Consider the following 25,002-nt stretch of genomic DNA (forward strand, 5'->3'; position numbering starts at 1 on the left):
ACTCTTAAATATGCTTATCTTGATGAGAAAAAGATATATCCTGTTATTATTAGTGCTAACCTTTCAGAACATGAAGAAGAGAGATTATTGAAAATTCTGAAGAAGCACCGTGCTGTTATTGGGTATACTCTTGATGATATTAAGGGCATTAGTCCCACTCTATGCCAACATAAAATTAATTTGGAAGAAGATGCTAAACTAGTTCGTGATCATCAACGTCGTCTGAATCCTAAAATGAAAGAAGTGGTAAGAAAGGAGATACTAAAGCTCCTTGAGGCAGGTATAATTTACCCCGTTGTAGATAGTCAGTGGGTAAGTCATGTCCATTGTGTCCCTAAGAAGGGAGGTATTACTGTTGTTCCTAATGATAAAGATGAATTGATTCCTCGAAGAATTATTACTGGTTATAGGATGGTAATTGATTTCCGCAAATTAAATAAGGCTACTAAAAAGGATCATTACCCCTTACCTTTTATCAATCAAATGCTAGAAAGATTATCCAAACATACACATTTTTGCTTTCTAGATGTTTATTCTGGTTTCTCTCAAATACCTGTGTCAGTCAAAGATCAATCAAAGACTACTTTTACATGCCCTTTTGGTACTTTTGCTTATAGACGTATGCCTTTTGGTTTATGTAATGCACCTGCTACCTTGCAAAGATGCATGATGGCTATATTCTCTAACTTTTGTGAAATGATTTGTGAGGTTTTCGTGGATGACTTTTCCGTCTATGGATCTTCTTTTGATGATTGCTTGAGCAACCTTGATCGAGTTTTGCAGAGATGTGAAGAAACTAATCTTGTCCTGAATCGGGAAAAGTGCCACTTTATGGTTAATGAAGGTATTGTCTTGGGGCATAAAGTTTATGAAAGAGGTATTGAAGTTGATAAAGCCAAGGTTGATGCTATTGAAAAGATGCCATGTCCCAAGGACATCAAAGGTATAAGAAGTTTCCTTGGTCATGCCGGTTTTTATAGGATGTTCATTAAGGACTTCTCAAAAATCTCTCGACCTTTGACTAATTTATCACAAAAAGATATACCATTTGTTTTTGATGATGATTGTGTAGAAGCATTTGAAATACTTAAGAAAGCATTGATCTCTGCACCTATTGTCCAGTCACCTGATTGGAATTTACCCTTTGAAATTATGTGTGATGCTAGTGATTATGATATAGGTGTTGTTCTAGGACAAAGAGTTGATAAGAAGCTAAATGTTATTCAATATGCTAGTAAAACTCTAGACAATGCTCAAAGAAATTATGCTACTACTGAAAAAGAATTCTTAGCAGTTGTATTTGCCTGTGATAAGTTTAGACCTTATATTGTTGATTCTAAAGTAACTATTCACACTGATCATGCTGCTATTAAATATCTTATGGAAAAGAAAGATGCTAAACCTAGACTTATTAGATGGGTTCTCTTGCTTCAAGAATTTGATTTACATATTGTTGATAGAAAAGGAGCCGAGAACCCCGTTGCAGACAACTTGTCTAGGTTAGAAAATGTGCTTGATGCCCCACTACCTATTGATGATAGCTTTCCTAATGAGCAATTAAATATCATAAATGCTTCTCATACTGCTCCATGGTATGCTGATTATGCTAATTACATTGTTGCTAAGTTATACCACCTAGTTTCACATACCAGCAAAAGAAAAAGTTCTTCTATGATTTGAGGCATTACTTTTGGGATGACCCACATCTTTATAAAGAAGGAGTAGATGGTGTTATTAGACGTTGTGTACCTGAGCATGAACAGGAACAGATCCTACGCAAGTGTCACTCCGAAGCTTATGGAGGGCACCATGCTGGAGATAGAACTGAAGGAAATATGCCCTAGAGGCAATAATAAAGTTATTATTTATTTCCTTATTTCATGATAAATGTTTATTATTCATGCTAGATTTGTATTAACCGGAAACATAATACATGTGTGAATACATAGACAAACAGAGTGTCACTAGTATGCCTCTACTTGACTAGCTCGTTAATCAACGATGGTTATGTTTCCTAACCATGAACAAAGAGTTGTTATTTGATTAACGAGGTCACATCATTAGGTGAATGATCTGATTGACATGACCCATTCCATTAGCTTAACACCCGATCATTAGTATGTTGCTATTGCTTTCTTCATGACTTATACATGTTCCTATGACTATGAGATTATGCAACTCCCGTTTGCCGGAGGAACACTTTGTGTGCTACAAAACGTCACAATGTAACTGGGTGATTATAAAGGAGCTCTACAGGTGTCTCCAAAGGTAAATGTTGGGTTGGCATATTTCGAGATTAGGATTTGTCACTCCGATTGTCGGAGAGGTATCTCTGGGCCCTCTCGGTAATGCACATCACATAAGCCTTGCAAGCATTGCAACTAATAAGTTAGTTGTGAGATGATGTATTACGGAACGAGTAAAGAGACTTGCCGGTAACGAGATTGAACTAGGTATTGGATACCGACGATCGAATCTCGGGCAAGTAACATACCGATGACAAAGGGAACAACGTATGTTGTTATGCGGTCTGACCGATAAAGATCTTCGTAGAATATGTAGGAGCCAATATGGGCATCTAGGTCCCGCTATTGGTTATTGACCGGAGATTTGTCTCAGTCATGTCTGCATTGTTCTCGAATCGTAGGGTCCGCACGCTTAATGTTACGATGACAGTTATTATGATTTTATGCATTTTGATGTACCGAAGTTAGTTCGGAGTCCCGGATGTGATCACGGACATGACGAGGAGTCTCGAAATGGTCAAGACATAAAGATTGATATATTGGAAGCCTATATTTGGACATCGGAATCGTTCCGGGTGAAATCGGCATTTTACCGGAGTACCGGGGGGTTACCGGAACCCCCCGGGGGGTTTATTGGGCCTACATGGGCCTTGAGGGAAAAGAGAGAAGGAGGCAGGAGGTGGCCGCGTGCCCCTCCCTTCCTAGTCCGAATAGGACAAGGGAAGGGGGGCGGCGCCCCACCTTTCCTTCCTCTCTTCCTCCTCTTTCCCCCCCCCCATGGCGCGCCCCTCCTTGGCCGGCTGCCCCTCCCCTTGGCTCCTTTATATACGGAGGCAGGGGGGCACCCTAGAACACACAAGTTGATCCACGTGATCGTTCCTTAGCCGTGTCCGGTGCCCCCTGCCACCATATTCCACCTCGGTCATACCGTTGTAGTGCTTAGGCAAAGCCCTGCGTCGGTAAAACATCATCATTGTCACCACGCCGTTGTGCTGACGGAACTCATCCCCGAAGCTTTGCTGGATCGGAGCCCGGGGAGCGTCATTGAGCTGTACGTGTGCTAAGAACTCGGAGGTGCCGGAGTAACGGTGCTTGGATCGGTCGGATCGGGAAGACGTATGACTACTTCCTCTATGTTGCGTCACTGCTTCCGTTGCGATCTACAAGGGTACGTAGATCATACTCTCCCCTCTCGTTGCTATGCATCACCATGATCTTGCGTGTGCGTAGGAATTTTTTTGAAATTACTGTGTTCCCCAATAGTGGTATCAGAGCCTAGGTTTTATGGTTTGATGTTATATGCACGAGTAGAACACAAGTGAGTTGTGAGCGATATAAGTCATACTACCTACCAGCATGTCATACTTTGGTTCGGCGGTATTGTTGGACGAGACGACCCGGACCGACATTACGCGTACGCTTACGCGAGACCGGTTCTCCCGATGTGCTTTGCACATAGGTGGCTTGCGGGCGACAGTCTCTCCAACTTTAGTTGAACCAAGTGTGGCTACGCCTGGTCCTTGCGAAGGTTAAAACGGAGTCAATTTGACAAACTATCGTTGTGGTTTTGATGCGTAGGTGAGATTGGTTCTTGCTTAAGCCCGTAGCAGCCACGTAAAACTTGCAACAACAAAGTAGAGGATGTCTAACTTGTTTTTGCAGGGCATGTTGTGATGTGATATGGTCAAGACATGATGCTGAATTTTATTGTATGAGATGATCATGTTTTGTAACCGAGTTATCGGCAACTGGCAGGAGCCATATGGTTGTCGCTTTATTGTATGCAATGCAATCGCGATGTAATGCTATACTTTATCACTAAGCAGTAGCGATAGTCGTGGAAGCATAAGATTGGCGAGACGACAACGATGCTACGATGGAGATCAAGGTGTCGCGCCGGTGACGATGGTGATCATGACGGTGCTTCGGAGATGGAGATCACAGGCACAAGATGATGATGGCCATATCATATCACTTATATTGATTACATGTGATGTTTATCTTTTATGCATCTTATCTTGCTTTGATTGACGGTAGCATTATAAGATGATCTCTCACTAAATTATCAAGAAGTGTTCTCCCTGAGTATGGACCGTTGCGAAAGTTCTTCGTGCTGAGACACCACGTGATGATCGGGTGTGATAGGCTCTACGTTCAAATACAATGGGTGCAAAACAGTTGCACACGCGGAATACTCAGGTTATACTTGACGAGCCAAGCATATACAGATATGGCCTCGGAACACGGAGACCGAAAGGTCGAGCGTGAATCATATAGTAGATATGATCAACATAATGATGTTCACCAATGAAACTACTCCATCTCACGTGATGATCGGACATGGTTTAGTTGATTTGGATCACGTGATCACTTAGAGGATTAGAGGGATGTCTATCTAAGTGGGAGTTCTTAAGTAATATGATTAATTGAACTTAAATTTATCATGAAACTTAGTACCTGATAGTATCTTGCTTGTTTATGTTGATTGTAGATAGATGGCTCGTGCTGTTGTTTCGTTGAATTTTAATGCGTCCCTTGAGAAAGCAAAGTTTAAAGATGATGGTAGCAATTACACGGACTGGGTTCATAACTTGAGGATTATCCTCATTGCTGCACAGAAGAATTACGTCCTAGAAGCACCGCTGGGTGCCAGGCCTGCTGCTGGAGCAACACCAGATGTTATGAACGTCTGGCAGAGCAAAGCTGATGACTACTCGATAGTTCAGTGTGCCATGCTTTACGGCTTAGAATCGGGACTTCAACGACGTTTTGAACACCATGGAGCATATGAGATGTTCCAGGAGTTAAAATTAATATTTCAAGCAAATGCCCGAATTGAGAGATATGAAGTCTCCAATAAGTTCTATAGCTGCAAGATGGAGGAGAACAGTTCGGTCAGTGAGCATATACTCAGAATGTCTGGGTATAATAATCACTTGATTCAATTGGGAGTTAATCTTCCAGATGATTGCGTCATTGACAGAATTCTCCAATCACTGCCACCAAGCTACAAGAGCTTCGTGATGAACTATAATATGCAAGGGATGAACAAGACTATTCCCGAGCTCTTCGCAATGCTAAAAGCTGCGGAGGTAGAAATCAAAAAGGAGCATCAAGTGTTGATGGTCAACAAGACCACTAGTTTCAAGAAAAAGGGCAAAGGGAAGAAGAAGGAAACTTCAAGAAGAACGGCAAGCAAGTTGCTGCTCAAGAGAAGAAACCCAAGTTTGGACCTAAGCCTGAAACTGAGTGCTTCTACTGCAAGCAGACTGGTCACTGGAAGCGGAACTGCCCCAAGTATTTGGCGGATAAGAAGGATGGCAAGGTGAACAAAGGTATATGTGATATACATGTTATTGATGTGTACCTTACTAATGCTCGCAGTAGCACCTGGGTATTTGATACTGGTTCTGTTGCTAATATTTGCAACTCGAAACAGGGGCTACGGATTAAGCGAAGATTGGCTAAGGACGAGGTGACGATGCGCGTGGGAAACGGTTCCAAAGTCGATGTGATCGCGGTCGGCACGCTAACTCTACATCTACCTTCGGGATTAGTATTAGACCTAAATAATTGTTATTTGGTGCCAGCGTTGAGCATGAACATTATATCTGGATCTTGTTTAATGCGAGACGGTTATTCATTTAAATCAGAGAATAATGGTTGTTCTATTTATATGAGTAATATCTTTTATGGTCATGCACCATTGAAGAGTGGTCTATTCTTATTGAATCTCGATAGTAGTGATACACATATTCATAATGTTGAAGCCAAAAGATGCAGAGTTGATAATGATGGTGCAACTTATTTGTGGCACTGCCGTTTAGGTCATATCGGTGTAAAGCGCATGAAGAAACTCCATAGTGATGGACTTTTGGAACCACTTGATTATGAATCACTTGGTACTTGCGAACCGTGCCTCATGGGCAAGATGACTAAAACACCGTTCTCCGGTACTATGGAGAGAGCAACAAATTCGTTGGAAATCATACATACAGATGTATGTGGTCCGATGAATATTGAGGCTCGTGGCGGATATCGTTATTTTCTCACCTTCACAGATGACTTAAGCAGATATGGGTATATCTACTTAATGAAACATAAGTCTGAAACATTTGAAAAGTTCAAAGAATTTCAGAGTGAAGTGGAAAATCATCGTAACAAGAAAATAAAGTTTCTACGATCTGATCATGGAGGAGAATATTTGAGTTACGAGTTTGGTGTACATTTGAAAAATTGTGGAATAGTTTCGCAACTCACGCCACCCGGAACACCACAGCGCAATGGTGTGTCCGAACGTCGTAATCGCACTTTACTAGATATGGTGCGATCTATGATGTCTCTTACTAATTTACCGCTATCGTTTTGGGAATACGCTCTAGAGACGGTTGCATTCACGTTAAATAGGGCACCATCAAAATCCGTTGAGACGACGCCATATGAACTGTGGTTTGGCAAGAAACCGAAGTTGTCGTTTCTAAAAGTTTGGGGCTGCGATGCTTATGTGAAAAAGCTTCAACCTGATAAGCTCGAACCCAAATCAGAGAAATGTGTCTTCATAGGATATCCAAAGGAAACTATTGGATACACCTTCTATCACAGATCCGAAGGCAAGACTTTTGTTACTAAGTTTGGAAACTTTCTGGAGAAGGAGTTTCTCTCGAAAGAAGTGAGTGGGAGGAAAGTAGAACTTGACGAGGTAACTGTACCTGCTCCATTATTGGAAAGTAGTACATCACAGAAAACTGTTTCAGTGACACCTACACCAGTTAGTGAGGAAGCTAATGATAATGATCATGAAACTTCAGATCAAGATACTACTGAACCTCGTAGATCAACCAGAGTGAGATCCGCGCCAGAGTGGTATGGTAATCCTGTTCTGGAAGTCATGCTACTAGATCATGATGAACCTAAGAACTATGAAGAAGCAATGGTGAGCCCAGATTCCGCAAAATGGCTTGAAGCCATGAAACCTGAGATGGGATCCATGTATGAGAACAAAGTATGGACTTTGGTTGACTTGCCCGTTGATCGGCAAGCAATTGAGAATAAATGGATCTTCAAGAAGAAGACTGATGCTGACGGTAATGTTACTGTCTACAAAGCTCGACTTGTCGCAAAAGGTTTTCGACAAGTTCAAGGGGTTGACTACGATGAGACCTTCTCACCCGTAGCGATGCTTAAGTCTGTCCGAATCATGTTAGCAATTGCCGCATTTTATAATTATGAAATTTGGCAGATGGATGTTAAAACTGCATTCCTAAATGGATTTCTAGAAGAAGAGTTGTATATGATGCAACCGGAAGGTTTTGTCGATCCAAAGGGAGCTAACAAAGTGTGCAAGCTCCAGCGATCCATTTATGGACTGGTGAAAGCCTCTCGGAGTTGGAATAAACGCTTTGATAGTGTGATCAAAGCATTTGGGTTTATACAGACTTTTGGAGAAGCCTGTATTTACAAGAAAGTGAGTGGGAGCTCTGTAGCATTTCTGATATTATATGTGGATGCCATATTACTAATTGGAAATGATATAGAATTTCTGGATAGCATAAAGGGATACTTGAATAAGAGTTTTTCAATGAAAGACCTCGGTGAAGCTGCTTACATATTAGGCATTAAGATCTATAGAGATAGATCAAGACGTCTAATTGGACTTTCACAAAGCACATACCTTGACAAGATTTTGAAAAAGTTCAAAATGGATCAAGCAAAGAAAGGGTTCTTGCCTGTGTTACAAGGTGTGAAGTTGAGTCAGACTCAATGCCCGACCACTGCAGAAGATAGAGAGAAAATGAAAGATGTTCCCTATGCTTCAGCCATAGGCTCTATCATGTATGCAATGCCGTGTACCAGACCTGATGAGTGCCTTGCTATAAGTTTAGCAGGGAGGTACCAAACTAATCCAGGAGTGGATCACTGGACAGCGGTCAAGAACATCCTGAAGTACCTGAAAAGGACTAAGGATATGTTTCTCATATATGGAGGTGACAAAGAGCTCATCGTAAAAGGTTACGTTGATGCAAGCTTTGACACTGATCCGGACGATTCTAAATCGCAAACCGGATACGTGTTTACATTAAACGGTGGAGCTGTCAGTTGGTGCAGTTCTAAACAAAGCGTCGTAGCGGGATCTACATGTGAAGCGGAGTACATAGCTGCTCCGGAAGCAGCAAATGAAGGAGTCTGGATGAAGGAGTTCATATCCGATCTAGGTGTCATACCTAGTGCATCGGGTCCAATGAAAATCTTTTGTGACAATACTGGTGCAATTGCCTTGGCAAAGGAATCCAGATTTCACAAGAGAACCAAGCACATCAAGAGACGCTTCAATTCCATCCGGGATCTAGTCCAGGTGGGAGACATAGAGATTTTCAAGATACATACGGATCTGAATGTTGCAGACCCGTTGACTAAGCCTCTTCCACGAGCAAAACATGATCAGCACCAAGACTCCATGGGTGTTAGAATCATTACTGTGTAATCTAGATTATTGACTCTAGCGCAAGTGGGAGACTGAATGAAATATGCCCTAGAGGCAATAATAAAGTTATTATTTATTTCCTTATTTCATGATAAATGTTTATTATTCATGCTAGAATTGTATTAACCGGAAACATAATACATGTGTGATTACATAGACAAACAGAGTGTCACTAGTATGCCTCTACTTGACTAGCTCGTTAATCAAAGATGGTTATGTTTCCTAACCATGAACAAAGAGTTGTTATTTGATTAACGAGGTCACATCATTAGGTGAATGATCTGATTGACATGACCCATTCCATTAGCTTAGCACCCGATCGTTTAGTATGTTGCTATTGCTTTCTTCATGACTTATACATGTTCCTATGACTATGAGATTATGCAACTCCCGTTTACCGGAAGAACACTTTGGGTGCTACCAAACGTCACAATGTAACTGGGTGATTATAAAGGAGCATTACAGGTGTCTCCAAAGGTAGATGTTGGGTTGGCATATTTCAAGATTAGGATTTGTCACTCCGATTGTCGGAGAGGTATCTCTGGGCCCTCTCGGTAATGCACATCACATAAGCCTTGCAAGCATTGCAACTAATAAGTTAGTTGTGAGATGATGTATTACGGAACGAGTAAAGAGACTTGCCGGTAACGAGATTGAACTAGGTATTGGATACCGACGATCGAATCTCGAGCAAGTAACATACCGATGACAAAGGGAACAACGTATGTTGTTATGCGGTCTGACCGATAAAGATCTTCATAGAATATGTAGGAGCCAATACGGGCATCCAGGTCCCGCTATTGGTTATTGACCGGAGATTTGTCTCAGTCATGTCTGCATTGTTCTCGAACCGTAGGGTCCGCACGCTTAATGTTACGATGACAGTTATTATGAGTTTATGCATTTTGATGTACCGAAGTTAGTTCGGAGTCCCAGATGTGATCACAGACATGACGAGGAGTCTCGAAATGGTCGAGACATAAAGATTGATATATTGGAAGCCTATATTTGGACATCGGAATCGTTCCGGGTGAAATCGGCATTTTACCGGAGTACCGGGGGGTTACCGGAACCCCCCGGGGGGTTTATTGGGCCTACATGGGCCTTCAGGGAAAAGAGAGAAGGAGGCAGGAGGTGGCCGCGTGCCCCTCCCCTTCCTAGTCCGAATAGAACAAGGGAAGGGGGGGGGCGCCACCCCCCTTTCCTTCCTCTCTTCCTCCTCTTTTCCCCCCTCTCTCTCCTTGTCCAACTAGGAGTCCTACTCCCGGTGGGAGTAGGACTCCCCATGGCGCGCCCCTCCTTGGCCGGCTGCCCCTCCCCTTGGCTCCTTTATATACGGAGGCAGGGGGCACCCTAGAACACACAAGTTGATCCACGTGATCGTTCCTTAGCCGTGTGCGGTGCCCCCTGCCACCATATTCCACCTCGGTCATACCGTTGTAGTGCTTAGGCGAAGCCCTGCGTCGGTAGAACATCATCTTCGTCACCACGCCGTTGTGCTGACGGAACTCATCCCCGAAGCTTTGCTGGATCGGAGCCCGGGGAGCGTCATCGAGCTGTAAGTGTGCTAAGAACTCGGAGGTGCCGGAGTAACGGTGCTTGGATCGGTCGGATCGGGAAGACGTACGACTACTTCCTCTATGTTGCGTCACTGCTTCCGTTGCGATCTACAAGGGTACGTAGATCATACTCTCCCCTCTCGTTGCTATGCATCACCATGATCTTGCGTGTGCGTAGGAAATTTTTTGAAATTACTGCATTCCCCAACAAGAACTGCACATAAGGTACTACAATCTGGTTTTTATTGGCCCACTCTCTTCAAGGATGCCCGTAAGTTTGTCTTATCTTGTGATGAATGTCAAAGAATTAGTAATATTAGTAGACGTCAATAAATGCCGATGAATTATTCACTTGTTATTGAACCATTTGATGTTTGGGGCTTTGACTATATGGGACCTTTTCCTTCCTCTAATGCTTATACACATATTTTAGTTGCTGTTGATTACGTTACTAAGTGGGTAGAAGCTATTCCAACCAGTAGTGATGATCATAACACTTCTATTAAAATGCTTAAAGAAGTTATCTTTCCAAGGTTTGGAGCCCCTAGATATTTAATGACTGATGGTGCTTCACATTTTATTCATGGTGCTTTCCGTAAAATGCTTGCTAAATATGATGTTAATCATAGAATTGTATCCCCTTATCACCCTCAGTCTAGTGGTCAAGTAGAATTGAGTAATAGAGAAATCAAATTAATTTTGCAAAAGACTGTTAATAGGTCCAGAAAGAATTGGTCCAAGAAACTTGATGATGCATTATGGGCCTATAGAACTGCATATAAAAATCCTATGGGTATGTCTCCGTATAAAATGGTCTATGGAAAAGCATGTCACTTACCTCTCGAACTAGAACACAAGGCTTATTGGGCTATTAAAGAACTAAATTATGATTTTAAACTTGCCGGTGAGAAGAGGTTATTTGATATTAACTCACTTGATGAATGGAGAACTCAAGCCTACGAAAATGCCAAGTTGTTTAAAGAAAAAGTTAAAAGGTGGCATGATAAAAGAATACAAAAGCGTGAGTTTAATGTAGGTGATTATGTATTGCTATACAACTCTCGTTTAAGATTTTTTGCAGGAAAACTTCTCTCTAAATGGGAAGGTCCCTACGTTATCGAGGATGTCTACCATTCCGGTGCCATAAAAATCAACAACTTCGAAGGCACAAATCCGAAGGTGGTAAATGGTCAAACAATCAGACATTATATCTCAGATAATCCCATAAATATTGAAACCAATGTTATTGAAACCGTAACCCCGGAGGAATACATAAGGGACACTTTCCGGAACGTTTCAGACTCCGAAAAGGAATAGGTATGTGGTACGGTAAGTAAGCCGACTCCAAAACAGTTTTTAAGGCAATATTTCTCCATTTTGGAATATTTAGAAAAATAGAAAAATAAGCAGGAGTCCGTAAAGGACACGAGGGTGGAGGGCGCGCCCCCTTACCTCGTGGGCACCTCGTGTGCTCTCCGGACTCCGTTTTCGTACACGACACGTATTTTGGTCGGTAAAAATTCATTATATAATCTCCCGGGGGTTTTGACTCCCGTATCACGCAAATATCTCTTATCTTTGTTTTGAGCTGTCCTACTGCAGACAAAGCAACATGTCGTCCCAGGATTCGGAAGGAGAAATCTATGTGGCTGATTACCTCGCAGATCCTAAGGTCTATGGGGATGTGGAGCACTGTGGTTGGACTACGGAAGAAGAAGAGGACTATGAACCCAAGGGAAAGGAAGAGACGAGCTCAGATGAAGATGAAGTCCCACTACCTCAACCTGGGGACATGCATGTGGAGTTCAAAAAGTCAAGCCTCCCGGATAGGGTAAAGAAACCTAAGATCGAGTTTATCCCTTTCCGCCTCTTGCAGGAGAACAAGCAGGAACTATGCAAAAAGATACTGAGCTTGGAGCAGGAGATCGAGGACCTAAGGGACCAAAATTCTGTCCTCAAACGCAAATTAAGGAAGAAGCCCACGCCATCAACAAAATCACCACCGTCTCCACCAACAAAGAAGAATTGAGTATCTGGTATGGGCACTCCACTTGGCAACTGCCAAGCTTGGGGGAGTGCCCCGGTATCGTATCACCATCACTTTTATCTTTACCGTTTTTCTTAGTTCGTTCCTTTTGGTAATATTTTGATCTAGTAGAATAAAAGTTCTTAGTATGATCTAGTTGCTAGTTTTGCTTTATGATCCTTCTATATAATTGAGTCCGTGAGCTATATAATAAAGATTAGTGTTGAGTCAAGGGCTTGCTTATTTTTGCCATGATCCCAAATAAAATAAAATAAAAGAGAAAGAAATAAAAAGAAACAAAGAGATCATGTGAGTCTTATGGAGAGTAATGAGCTCACATAGAAAGAGTATGATGAATAAAAGTTATTGAGGGTTGACAAACATAGTTTTGGTCATCGTTGCAATTAATAGGAAGTAATAAAGAAAGAGAGGTCTTCACCTATAAATATACTATCTTGGACATCTTTTATGATTGTGAGCACTCATTAAAATATGACATGCTAAAGAGTTGACATTGGACAAGGAAGACAACATAATGGGTTATGTTTTCTTACATCTGAGATAAATTATATTGTCTTGGATCTTCCAATATGTTGAGCTTGCCTTTCTCCCTCATGCTAGCCAAATTCATTGCACCAAGTAGAGATAATACTTGTGCTTCCAAATACCCTTAAACCAGTTTTGCCATGAGAGTCCACCATACCTACCTATGGATTGAGTAAGATCCATCAAGTAAGTTGTCATCGGTGCAAGCAATAAAGATTGCTCTCTAAATATGTATGATTGATTGGTGTGGTAGAAATAAGCTTTATACAATCGTGTGATATGGAAGTAATAAAAGCGACAGACTGCATAATAAAGGTCCATATCACAAGTGGCAATATAAAGTGATGTTCTTTCACATTAGGATTTTGTGCATCCAACCATAAAAGCGCATGAGAACCTCTGTTTCCCTCTGCGAAGGGCCTATCTTTTACTTTTATCTCCTTTACTGCAAAAGAGTCATGGTGATCTTCACCCTTCCTTTTTTTACATTTTATCCTTTGGCAAGCACAATATGTTGGAAAGATCCTGGTATATAGGGCTAATTGGATGTGGGTTTTCATGAACTATTACTGTTGAAATTACCCTTGAGGTAACACGTTGGGAGGCAAAACTATAAGACCCAATCTTTCTCTGTGTCCGATTAAAACTCCATACCCATAAGTATTGCGTGAGTGTCAGCAATTGTGAAAGACTATATGATAGTTGAGTATGTGGACTTGCTGAAAAGCTCTTATACATTGACTCTTTCCTATGTTATGATAAATTGCAATTGCTTCAATGACTGAGATTATAGTTTGTTAGTTTTCAATGAAGTTTACGATTCATACTTGATATTGTGATTGAATTATTACTCTAGCATAAGAAATCATATGACAAGAATTATATAAGTTGCTGTTCTAAGAATGATCATAATGCCCTCATGTCCATATTTTATTTTTATCGACACCTTCATCTCTAAACATGTGGACATATTTTTCGATTTCGGCTTTTCGCTTGAGGACAAGCGAGGTCTAAGCTTGGGGGAGTTGATACGTCCATTCTGCATCATGCTTTTATATCAATATTTATTGCATTATGGGATGTTATTACACATTATGTCACAATACTTATGCCTATTCTCTCTTATTTTACAAGGTTTACATAAAGAGGGAGAATGCCGGCAGCGGGGATTCTGGCTGGAAAAGGAGCAAATATTAGAGACCTATTCTGCACAGCTCCAAAAGTCCTGAAACTTCACGGATGATGTTTTCCAAATATATAAAAAAACATTGAGCTCAAGAACTTCACCAGGGGGGCCACACCCTGCCCACGAGGGTGGGGGGCGCGCCCTACCCCCCTGGGCGCGCCCCCTACCTTGCGGGCCCCCTGGTGGCCCTCCGGTGACCATCTTCTGCTATATGGACTCTTTTGATGGGAAAAAATCACAAGAAATCTTCTCGGACAAAACTCCGCCGCCACGAGGCGGAACCTTGGCGGAACCAATATAGGGTTCTGGCGGGGCTATTCTGCTGGGGAAACTTCCCTCCCGGAGGGGGAAATCATCGCCATCGTCATCACCAATGCTCCTCTCATCGGGAGAGGGCAATCTCCATCAACATCTTAATCAACACCATCTCATCTCAAAACCCTAATTCATCTCTTGTATCCAATTCTTCTCTCCAAGTCCGGGATTGGTGCTAATAGGTTGCTAGTAGTGTTAATTACTCCTTGTAGTTGATGCTAGTTGGTTTAATTGGTGGAAGACCATATGTTCAGATCCTATATGCACATTAATACCCCTCTGATTATGAACATGTTTATGCTCTATGAGTAGTTACTTTTGTTCCTGGGGACATGGGAGAAGTCTTGCTATTAGTAGTCATGTGAATTTGGTATTCGTTCGATATTTTGATGAGATGTATGTTGTCTCTCCTCTAGTGGTGTTATGTGAATGTCGACTACATGACACTTCACCATTGTTTGGGCCTAGAGGAAGGCATTGGGAAGTAATAAGTAGATGATGGTTTGCTAGAGTGACAGAAGCTTAAACCCTAGTTTATGCGTTGCTTCGTAAGGGGCTGATTTGGATCCATATGTTTCATGCTATGGTTAGGTTTACCTTAATACTTTTGTTGTATTTGCGGATGCTTGCAATATAGTTAATCATAAGTGGGATGTTTGTCCAAGTAAGGGAAGCACCCAAGCACCGGTCCACCCACATACCAAATTATCAAAGTACCGAACGCGAATCATATGAGCGTGATGAAAACTAGCTTGACGATATTCCCATGTATCCTCGGGAGCGCTTTACATCATATAAGAGTTTGTCCAGGCTTGTCCTTTGCTACAAAAAGGATTGGGCCACCTTGCTGCACTTTATTTACTTTTGTTACTTGTTGCTCGTTACAAATTATCCTATCACAAAACTATCTGTTACCACTTATTTCAGTACTTGCAGAGAATACCTTGCTGGAAACCGCTTATCATTTCCTTTTGCTCCTCGTTGGGTTCGACACTCTTACTTATCGAAAGGACTACGATAGATCCCCTATACTTGTGGGTCATCATTAAGCGGAAGCGTTATGAAAACGCGGTTGATGTAGTCGTACGTCTTCACGATCGACCGATCCTCAGTACCGAACGTACGTCACCTCCGCGTTCAGCACACGTTCAGCTCGGCGACGTCCCGTGAACTCACGATCCAGTAGAGCTCGGGGAAGAGTTTCGTCAGCACGATGGCGTGGTGACGATGTTGATGAAACTACCGCAGCAGGGCTTCGCCTAAACACCTCTACAATATGACCGAGGTGGATTATGGTGGAGGGGGGCACCGCACATGGCTGTGAGAGATCTTTGTGATCAACTTATGTGTCTAGAGGTGCCCCCTGCCCCCGTATATAAAGGAGCAAGGGGGGAGAGGCGGTCGGCCAGGAGGAGGCGCGCCAGGGAGGAGTCTTACTCCCACCGGGAGTAGGACTCCTTCCTTTCCTAGTTAGAGTAGGAGAAGGGGGAAGGAGGAGGGAGAGAGGAAGGAAAGGGGGGCGTCGCCCCCCTCCTTGTCCAATTCGGACTAGAGGGAGAGGAGGTGCGCGGCCTGCCCTGGCCGCCCCTCCTCTTCTCCACTAAGGCCCATCTTGGCCCATTAAACCCCCCCCCCCGGGGGGGGGGGGGGGTTATGGTAACCCCCGGTACTCCGGTAAAATCCCGATTTCACCCGGAACACTTCCGGTATCCAAATATAGGCTTCAAATATATCAATCTTTATGTCTCGACCATGTCAAGACTCTTCGTCATGTCCGTGATCACATCCGGGACTCCGAACATCCTTCGGTACATCAAAACACATACACTCATAATATAACCATCATCGAACTTTAAGCGTGTGGACCCTACGGGTTTGAGAACAATGTAGACATGACCGAGACATGTCTCCAGTAAATAACCAATAGCGGAACCTGGATGCTCATATTGGTTCCTACATATTCTACGAAGATCTTTATCGGTCAAACCGCACAACACTATACGTTGTTCTCTTTGTCATCGGTATGTTATTTGCTCGAGATTCGATCGTCGGTATCCAATACCTAGTTCAATCTCGTTACTGGCAAGTCTCTTTACTCGTTCCGTAATACATCATCCCGTAACTAACTCATTAGTTATCATGCTTGCAAGGCTTATAGTGATGTGTATTACCGAGAGGGGCCAGAGATACCTCTCCGACAATCGGAGTGACAAATCCTAATCTTGATCTATGCCAACTCAACAAGTACCATCGGAGACCCCTGTAGAGCACCTTTATAATCACCCAGTTACATTGTGACGTTTGGTAGCACACAAAGTGTTCCTCCGGTATTCGGGAGTTGCATAATCTCATAGTCATAAGAACATGTATAAGTCATGAAGAAAGCAATAGCAGTAAACAAACGATCAAGTCTAAGCTAACGGAATGGGTCAAGTCAATCACATCATTCTCCTAATGATGTGATCCCATTAATCAAATAACAACTCATGTCTATGGTTAGGAAACTTAACCATCTTTGATCAATGAGCTAGTCAAGTAGAGGCATACTAGTGACACTATGTTTGTCTATGTGTTCACACATGTATTATGTTTCCGGTTAATACAATTCTAGCATGAATAATAAACATTTATCGTGAAATAAGGAAATAAATAATAACTTTATTATTGCCTCTAGGGCATATTTCCTTCAGTCTCCCACTTGCACTAGAGTCAATAATCTAGATTACACAGTAATGATTTTAACACCCATGGAGCCTTGGTGCTAATCATGTTTTGCTCGTGGAAGAGGCTTAGTAAACGGGTCTGCAACATTCAGATCCGTATGTATCTTGCAAATCCCTATGTCTCCCACTTGGACTTGATCCCGAATGGAGTTGAAGCGTCACTTGATGTGCTTGGTTCTCTTGTGAAATCTGGATTCCTTTGCCAAAGCAATTGCACCAATATTGTCACAAAAGATTTTCATTGGACCCGACGCACTAGGTATGGCACCTAGATCGGATATGAACTCCTTCATCCAGACTGTTGGGGAACGTAGCAAAAATTCAAAATTTTCCTACGTGTCACCAAGATCTATCTATGGAGAGACCAGCAACAAGGGGAAGGAGAGTGCATCTACATACCCTTGTAGATCGTTAAGCGGAAGCGTTCAAGAGAACGGGGTTGATGGAGTCGTACTCATCGTGATCCAAATTACCGGAGATCCTAGTGCCGAACGGACGGCACCTCCGCGTTCAACACACGTACAGCCCGACGACGTCTCCCATGCCTTGATCCAGCAAGGAGAGAGGGAGAGGTTGAGGAAGACTCCATCCAGCAGCAGCACAACGGCGTGGTGGTGATGGAGGAGCGTGGCTATCCTGCAGGGCTTCGCCAAACACCACGGGAGAGGAGGAAGGAGAGATGCAGGGCTGCGTCATATAGAGGAGAGGCACTCGCGTGTTATGAGCAGCCCAAACCTCAACTATATATAGGGGAAGGGGAGGGGCTGTGCCCCCTTTAGGGTTTCCACCCCTAGGGGTGGCGGCCAGCCTAGATCCCATCTAAGGGGGGCGGCCATGGGGGAGGGGGAGAGGGAGGCGCACCAGGATGGGCCTTAGGGCCCATCTGCCCTAGGGTTTGCCCCCTTCTCCTCTCCCTTGCGCCTTGGGCCCTTGTGGGGGGGCGCACCAGCCCACCTGGGGCTGGTCCCCTTCCAAACTTGGCCCATGAAGCCCTCCGGGGCTGGTGGCCCCACTTGGTGGACCCCCGGGACCCTCCCAGTGGTCCCGGGACGTTACCGATAAACCCCTAAACTTTTCCGGTGACCAAAACAGGACTTCCCATATATAAATCTTTACCTCCGGACCATTCCGGAACTCCTCGTGACGTCTGGGATCTCATCCGGGACTCCGAACAACATTCGGTAACCACATACAAACTTCCTTTATAACCCTAGCGTCATCGAACCTTAAGTGTGTAGACCCTACGGGTTCGGGAGACATGCAGACATGACCGAGACGTTCTCCGGTCAATAACCAACAGCGGGATCTGGATACCCATGTTGGCTCCCACATGTTCCATGATGATCTCATCGGATGAACCACGATGTCAAGGAATTAATCAATCCCGTATACAATTCCCTTTGTCTATCGGTACGATACTTGCCCGAGATTCGATCGTCAGTATCCCGATACCTTGTTCAATCTCGTTACCGGCAAGTCTCTTTACTCGTTCCGTAACACATCATCCCGTGATCAAATCCTTGATCACATTGTGCACATTATGATGATGTCCTACCGAGTGGGCCCAGAGACACCTCTCCGTCACACGGAGTGACAAATCCCAGTCTCGATTCATGCCAACCCAACATACACTTTCGGAGATACCCGTAGTGTACCTTTATAGCCACCCAGTTACGTTGTGACGTTTGGCACACCCAAAGCACTCCTACGGTATCCGGGAGTTGCACAATCTCATGGTCTATGGAAATGATACTTGACATTAGAAAAGCTTTAGCATACGAACTACACGATCTAGTGCTATGCTTAGGATTGGGTCTTGTCCATCACATCATTCTCCTAATGATGTGATCCCGTTATCAACGACATCCAATGTCCATGGTCAGGAAACCGTAACCATCTATTGATCAACGAGCTAGTCAACTAGAGGCTTACTAGGGACATGGTGTTGTCTATGTATCCACACATGTATCTGAGTTTCCTATCAATACAATTCTAGCATGGATAATAAACGATTATCATGAACAAGGAAATATAATAATAATCAATTTATTATTGCCTCTAGGGCATATTTCCAACACAGACTCCTTCATTCGCTGCTTCCGAAGCAGCAATGTACTCCGCTTCACATGTAGATCCCGCCACGACGCTCTATTTAGAACTGCTCCAACTGACAGCTCCACCGTTTAATATAAACATGTATCCGGTTTGTGATTTAGAATCGTCCGGATCAGTGTCAAAGCTTGCAACAACGTAACCATTTACGATGAGCTCTTTGTCACCTCCATAAACGAGAAACATATCCTTGGTCCTTTTCAGGTACTTCAGGATATTCTTGACCGTTGTCCAGTGATCCACTCTTGGATTACTTTGGTACCTCCCTGCTAGGCTAATAGCAAGGCACACATCAGGTCTGGTACACAACATTGCATACATGATAGAGCCTATGGCTGAAGCATAGGGAACACTTTTCATTTTCTCTCTATCTTCTGTAGTGGTTGGGCATTGAGTCTTATTCAACTTCACACCTTGTAACACAGGCAAGAACCCTTTCTTAGCCTGATCCATTTTGAACTTCTTCAAAACTTTATCAAGGTATGTGCTTTGTGAAAGTCCAATTAAGCTTTTGATCTATATCCATAGATCTTGATGCCCAATATATAAGCAGCTTCACCGAGGTCTTTCATTGAAAAACTTCTATTCAAGTATCCTTTTATGTTGTCCAGAAATTCTATATCATTCCAATCAACAATATGTCATCCACATATAATATTAGAAATGCTATAGAGCTCCCACTCACTTTCTTGTAAATACAGGCTTCTCCAAAAGTCTGTATAAAACCATATGCTTTGATCACACTATCAAAACGTTTATTCCAACTCCGAGATGCTTGCACCAGTCCATAAATGGATCGCTGGAGCTTGCACACTTTGTTAGCTCCCTTTGGATCGATAAAACCTTCAGGTTGCATCATATACAACTCTTCTTCCATAAATCCATTCAGGAATGCAGTCTTTACATCCATTTGCCAAATTTCATAATCATAAAATGCGGAAATTGCTAACATGATTTGGATAGACTTAAGCATCGCTACGGGTGAGAAGGTCTCACCGTAGTCAACTCCTTGAACTTGTCGAAAACCTTTTTCAACAAGTCGAGCTTTGTAGATAGTAACATTACCGTCAGCGTCTGTCTTCGTCTTGAAGATCCATTTGTTCTCGATGGCTTGTCGATCATCGGGCAAGTCAACCAAAGTCCACACTTTGTTCTCATACATGGATCCCATCTCAGACTTCATGGCCTCAAGCCATTTTGCGGAATCTAGGCTCATCATCACTTCTTCATAGTTCGTAGGTTCGTCATGGTCAAGTAACATGACCTCCAGGACTGGATTACCGTACCACTCTGGTGCGGATCTTGCTCTGGTTGATCTATGAGGTTCGGTAGTAACTTGATCTGAAGTTTCATGATCATCATCACTAGCTTCCTCACTAATTGGTGTAGATGTCACAGGAACCGGTTTCTGTGATGAACTACTTTCCAATAAGGGAGCAGCTATAGTTACCTCATCAAGTTCTACTTTCCTCCCACTCACTTCTTTCGAGAGAAACTCCTTCTCTAGAAAGGATCCATTCTTAGCAACGAATATCTTGCCTTCGGATCTGTGATAGAAGGTGTACCCAATAGTTTCCTTTGGGTATCCTATGAAGACACATTTCTCCGATTTGGGTTCGAGCTTATCAGGTTGAAGCTTTTTCACATAAGCATCGCAGCCCCAAACTTTAAGAAGCGACAACTTTGGTTTCTTGCCAAACCATAGTTCATAAGGCATCGTCTCAACGGATTTTGATGGTGCCCTATTTAACGTGAATGCGGCCGTCTCTAAAGCATAACCCCAAAATGATAGCGATAAATCAGTAAGAGACATCATAGATCGCACCATATCTAGTAAACTATGATTACGACGTTCAGACACACCATTAAGCTATGGTGTTCCGGGTGGCGTGAGTTGCGAAACTATTCCGCATTGTTTCAAATGTAGGACAAACTCGTAACTCAAGTATTCTCCTCCATGATCAGATCGCAGAAACTTTATTTTCTTATTATGATGATTTTCCACTTCACTCTGAAATTCTTTGAACTTTCCAAATGTTTCAGACTTATGTTTCATTAAGTAGATATACCCATATCTGCTCAAATCATCTGTGAAGGTGAGAAAATAACGATACCCGCCGCGAGCCTCAATATTCATCGGACCACATACATCAGTATGTATGATTTCCAACAAATCTGTTGCTCGCTCCATAGTTTCGGAGAATGGCGTTTTAGTCATCTTGTCCATAAGGCATGGTTCGCAAGTACCAAGTGATTCATAATCAAGTGATTCCAAAAGTCCATCAGTATGGAGTTTCTTCATGCGCTTTATACCAATATGACCCAAACGGCGGTGCCACAAATAAGTTGCACTATCATTATCAACTCTGCATCTTTTGGCTTCAACATTATGAATATGTGTATCACTACTATCGAGATTCAACAAGAATAGAACATTCTTTAAGGGTGCATGACCATAAAAGATATTACTCATATAAATAGAACAACCATTATTCTTAGATTTAAATGAATAACCATCTCTCATCAAAAAAGATCCAGATATAACGTTCATGCTTAACGTTGGCACAAAATAACAATTATTTAGGTCTAAAACTAATCCCGAAGGTAGATGTAGAGGTAGAGTGCCGACAACGATCAAATCGACTTTGGAACCATTTCCCACGCGCATCGTCACCTCGTCCTTAGCCAGTCTTCGCTTAATCTGTAGTCCCTATTTCGAGTTGCAAATATTAGCAACAGAACCAGTATCAAATACCCAGGTGCTACTGCGAGCTCTGGTAAGGTACACATCAATAACATGTATATCACATATACCTTTGTTCACTTTTCCATCCTTCTTATCCGCCAAATACTTGGGGCAGTTCCACTTCGAGTGACCAGTCTGTTTGCAGTAGAAGCACTCAGTCTCAGGCTTAGGTCCAGACTTGGGTTTCTTCTCCAGAGCAGCAACTTGTTTGCCATTCTTCTTGAAGTTCCCCTTCTTCTTCCCTTTGCCCTTTTTCTTGAAACTGGTGGTCTTATTGACCATCAACACTTGATGCTCCTTCTTGATTTCTACCTCCGCAGCCTTTAGCATCGCGAAGAGCTCGGGAATAGTCTTATTCATCCCTTGCATATTATAGTTCATCACGAAGCTTTTTGTAGCTTGGTGGCAGTGACTGAAGAACTCTGTTAATGACACTATCAACAGGAAGATTAACTCCCAGTTGATTCAAGTGATTATGATACCCAGACATTTTGAGTATATGCTCACTGACAGAACTATTCTCCTCCATCTTGCAGCTATATAACTTATTGGAGACTTCATATCTCTCAATCCGGGCATTTTCTTGAAATATTAACTTCAACTCCTGGAACATCTCATATGCTCCATGACGTTCAAAACGTCGTTGAAGTCCCGGTTCTAAGCCGTAAAGCATGGCACACTGACCTATCGAGTAGTCATCAGCTTTACTCTGCCAAACGTTCTTAATGTTGTCAGCAGCATCTGTAGTAGGCCTGGCACCCAGCGGTGCTTCCAGGACGTAATTCTTTTGTGCATCAATGAGGATAATCCTCAAGTTACGGACCCAGTCAGTGTAATTGCTACCATCATCTTTCAACTTTGCTTTCTCAAGGAACGCATTAAAATTCAATGGAACAACAGCACGGGCCATCTATCTACAACAATATAGATAAGCAAAATACTATCAGGTACTAAGTTCATGATAAATTTAAGTTCAATTAATCATATTACTTAAGAACTACCACTTAGATAGACATCCCTCTAATTATCTAAGTGATCATGTGATCCATATCAACTAAACCATAACCGATCATCACGTGAAATGGAGTAGTTTTCAATGGTGAACATCACTATGTTGATCATATCTACTATATGATTCACGCTCGACCTTTCAGTCTCAGTGTTCCGAGGCCATATCTGCATATGCTAGGCTCGTCAAGTTTAACCCGAGTATTCTTTATGTGCAAAACTGGCTTGCACCCACTGTAGATGGACGTAGAGCTTATCACACCCGATCATCACGTGGTGTCTCGGCACGACGAACTTTGTCAACGGTGCATACTCAGGGAGAACACTTTTATCTTGAAATTTAGTGAGAGATCATCTTATAATGCTATCGTCAAACAAAGCAGAATAAGATGCATAAAGGATAAACATCACATGCAATCAATATAAGTGATATGATATGGCCATCATCATCTTGTGCTTGTGATCTCCATCTCCGAAGCACCGTCATGATCACCATCATCACCGACGCGACACCTTGATCTCCATCATAGCAGCGTTGTCGTCTCGCCAACTATTGCTTCTACGACTATCGCTACCGCTTAGTGATAAAGTAAAGCAATTACAGGGCGATTGCATTGCATACAATAAAGCGACAACCATATGGCTCCTGCCAGTTACCGATAACTTCGTTACAAAACATGATCATCTCATACAATAAATATAGCACCATGTCTTGACCATATCACATCACAACATGCCCTTCAAAAACAAGTTAGACGTCCTCTACTTTGTGGTTGCAATTTTTACGTGGCTGCTACGGGCTAAGCAAGAACCGTTCTTACCTACGCATCAAAACCACAACGATAGCTCGTCAAGTTGGTGTTGTTTTAACCTTCTCAAGGACCGGGCATAGCCACACTCGGTTCAACTAAAGTTGGAGAAACTGACACCCGCCAGCCACCTGTGTGCAAAGCACGTCGGTAGAACCAGTCTCGCGTAAGTGTACGTGTAATGTCGGTCCGGGCCGCTTCATCCAACAATACCGCCGAACCAAAGTATGACATGCTGGTAAGCAGTATGACTTGTATCGCCCACAACTCACTTGTGTTCTACTCATGCATATAACCAGGTCCTCCTCGTGGCCGTTTGGGACTTGTGTTCTACTCATGCATACGCGAAATTTCGGCGGTCAGATATCTGGCCTCTCTCAACCTCTTGATGTCCTCCTCCGTGATGGAGGAAGGCATCCACCGACCTTCAAGGTTGGATCCGGACATAGTGAAGGTCCGAAGCACCTAACCTGAGTTTTGGGTGTTAGAACTCGAGGCGGGGGAAGGATTTGATTGAGCACGAGAGGGAAAAAAGAAAAAAGCCTTGTCCCCTTTATAAAGAGGGTGAATATCAAGCGTCCTCCTCGTGGCCGTTTGGGACTTGCCTAAGATCTAGGAGTCCTACCAATAGGCACAGTTGGGTTACCCACGTCTGTATTGATGATAATCCCGTAATAAAGGGGACACGATTTCTGCTTCGACAAGATGTGCCAAGGAAACCGCCTCGCGAAACACGCTGAGATGGGTTATGAAAAATGATTCGAATAAAGACCTGGTTGTGGTGTGATTTCACACTACGTGGTACGTCAGCATATTAGATTTATGGAAATATTATTCTCTCTATGTTGGTATGTGGAACTTGTTTTGCAGAGCCGAACACGATCCTCGTGTTCAAAATCTTCTATGAAGTATTCGGAGGAGGAACCCGCCTTGCAATGCCGAAGACAATTTGCGCGCTGGACTCATCGTCATTGAAGACTGGTTCAGGGGCTACTGAGGGAGTCCTGGATTAGGGGGTATCCGGACAGCCAGATTATATCCTTTGGCCAGACTGTTGGACTATGAAGATACAAGATTGAAGACTTCGTCCCGTGTCCGGATGGGACTCTCCTTGGCGTGGAAGGCAAGCTTGGCAATACGGATATATAGATCTCCTTCCTTGTAATCGACTCTGTGTAACCCTAGCCCCCTCCGGTGTCTATATAAACCGGAGGGTTTAGTCCGTAGGACCAACAACAACAATCA

Source organism: Triticum urartu, chromosome 2 (assembly GCF_003073215.2).
Source record: "Triticum urartu cultivar G1812 chromosome 2, Tu2.1, whole genome shotgun sequence".
NCBI lineage: Eukaryota > Viridiplantae > Streptophyta > Magnoliopsida > Poales > Poaceae > Triticum > Triticum urartu.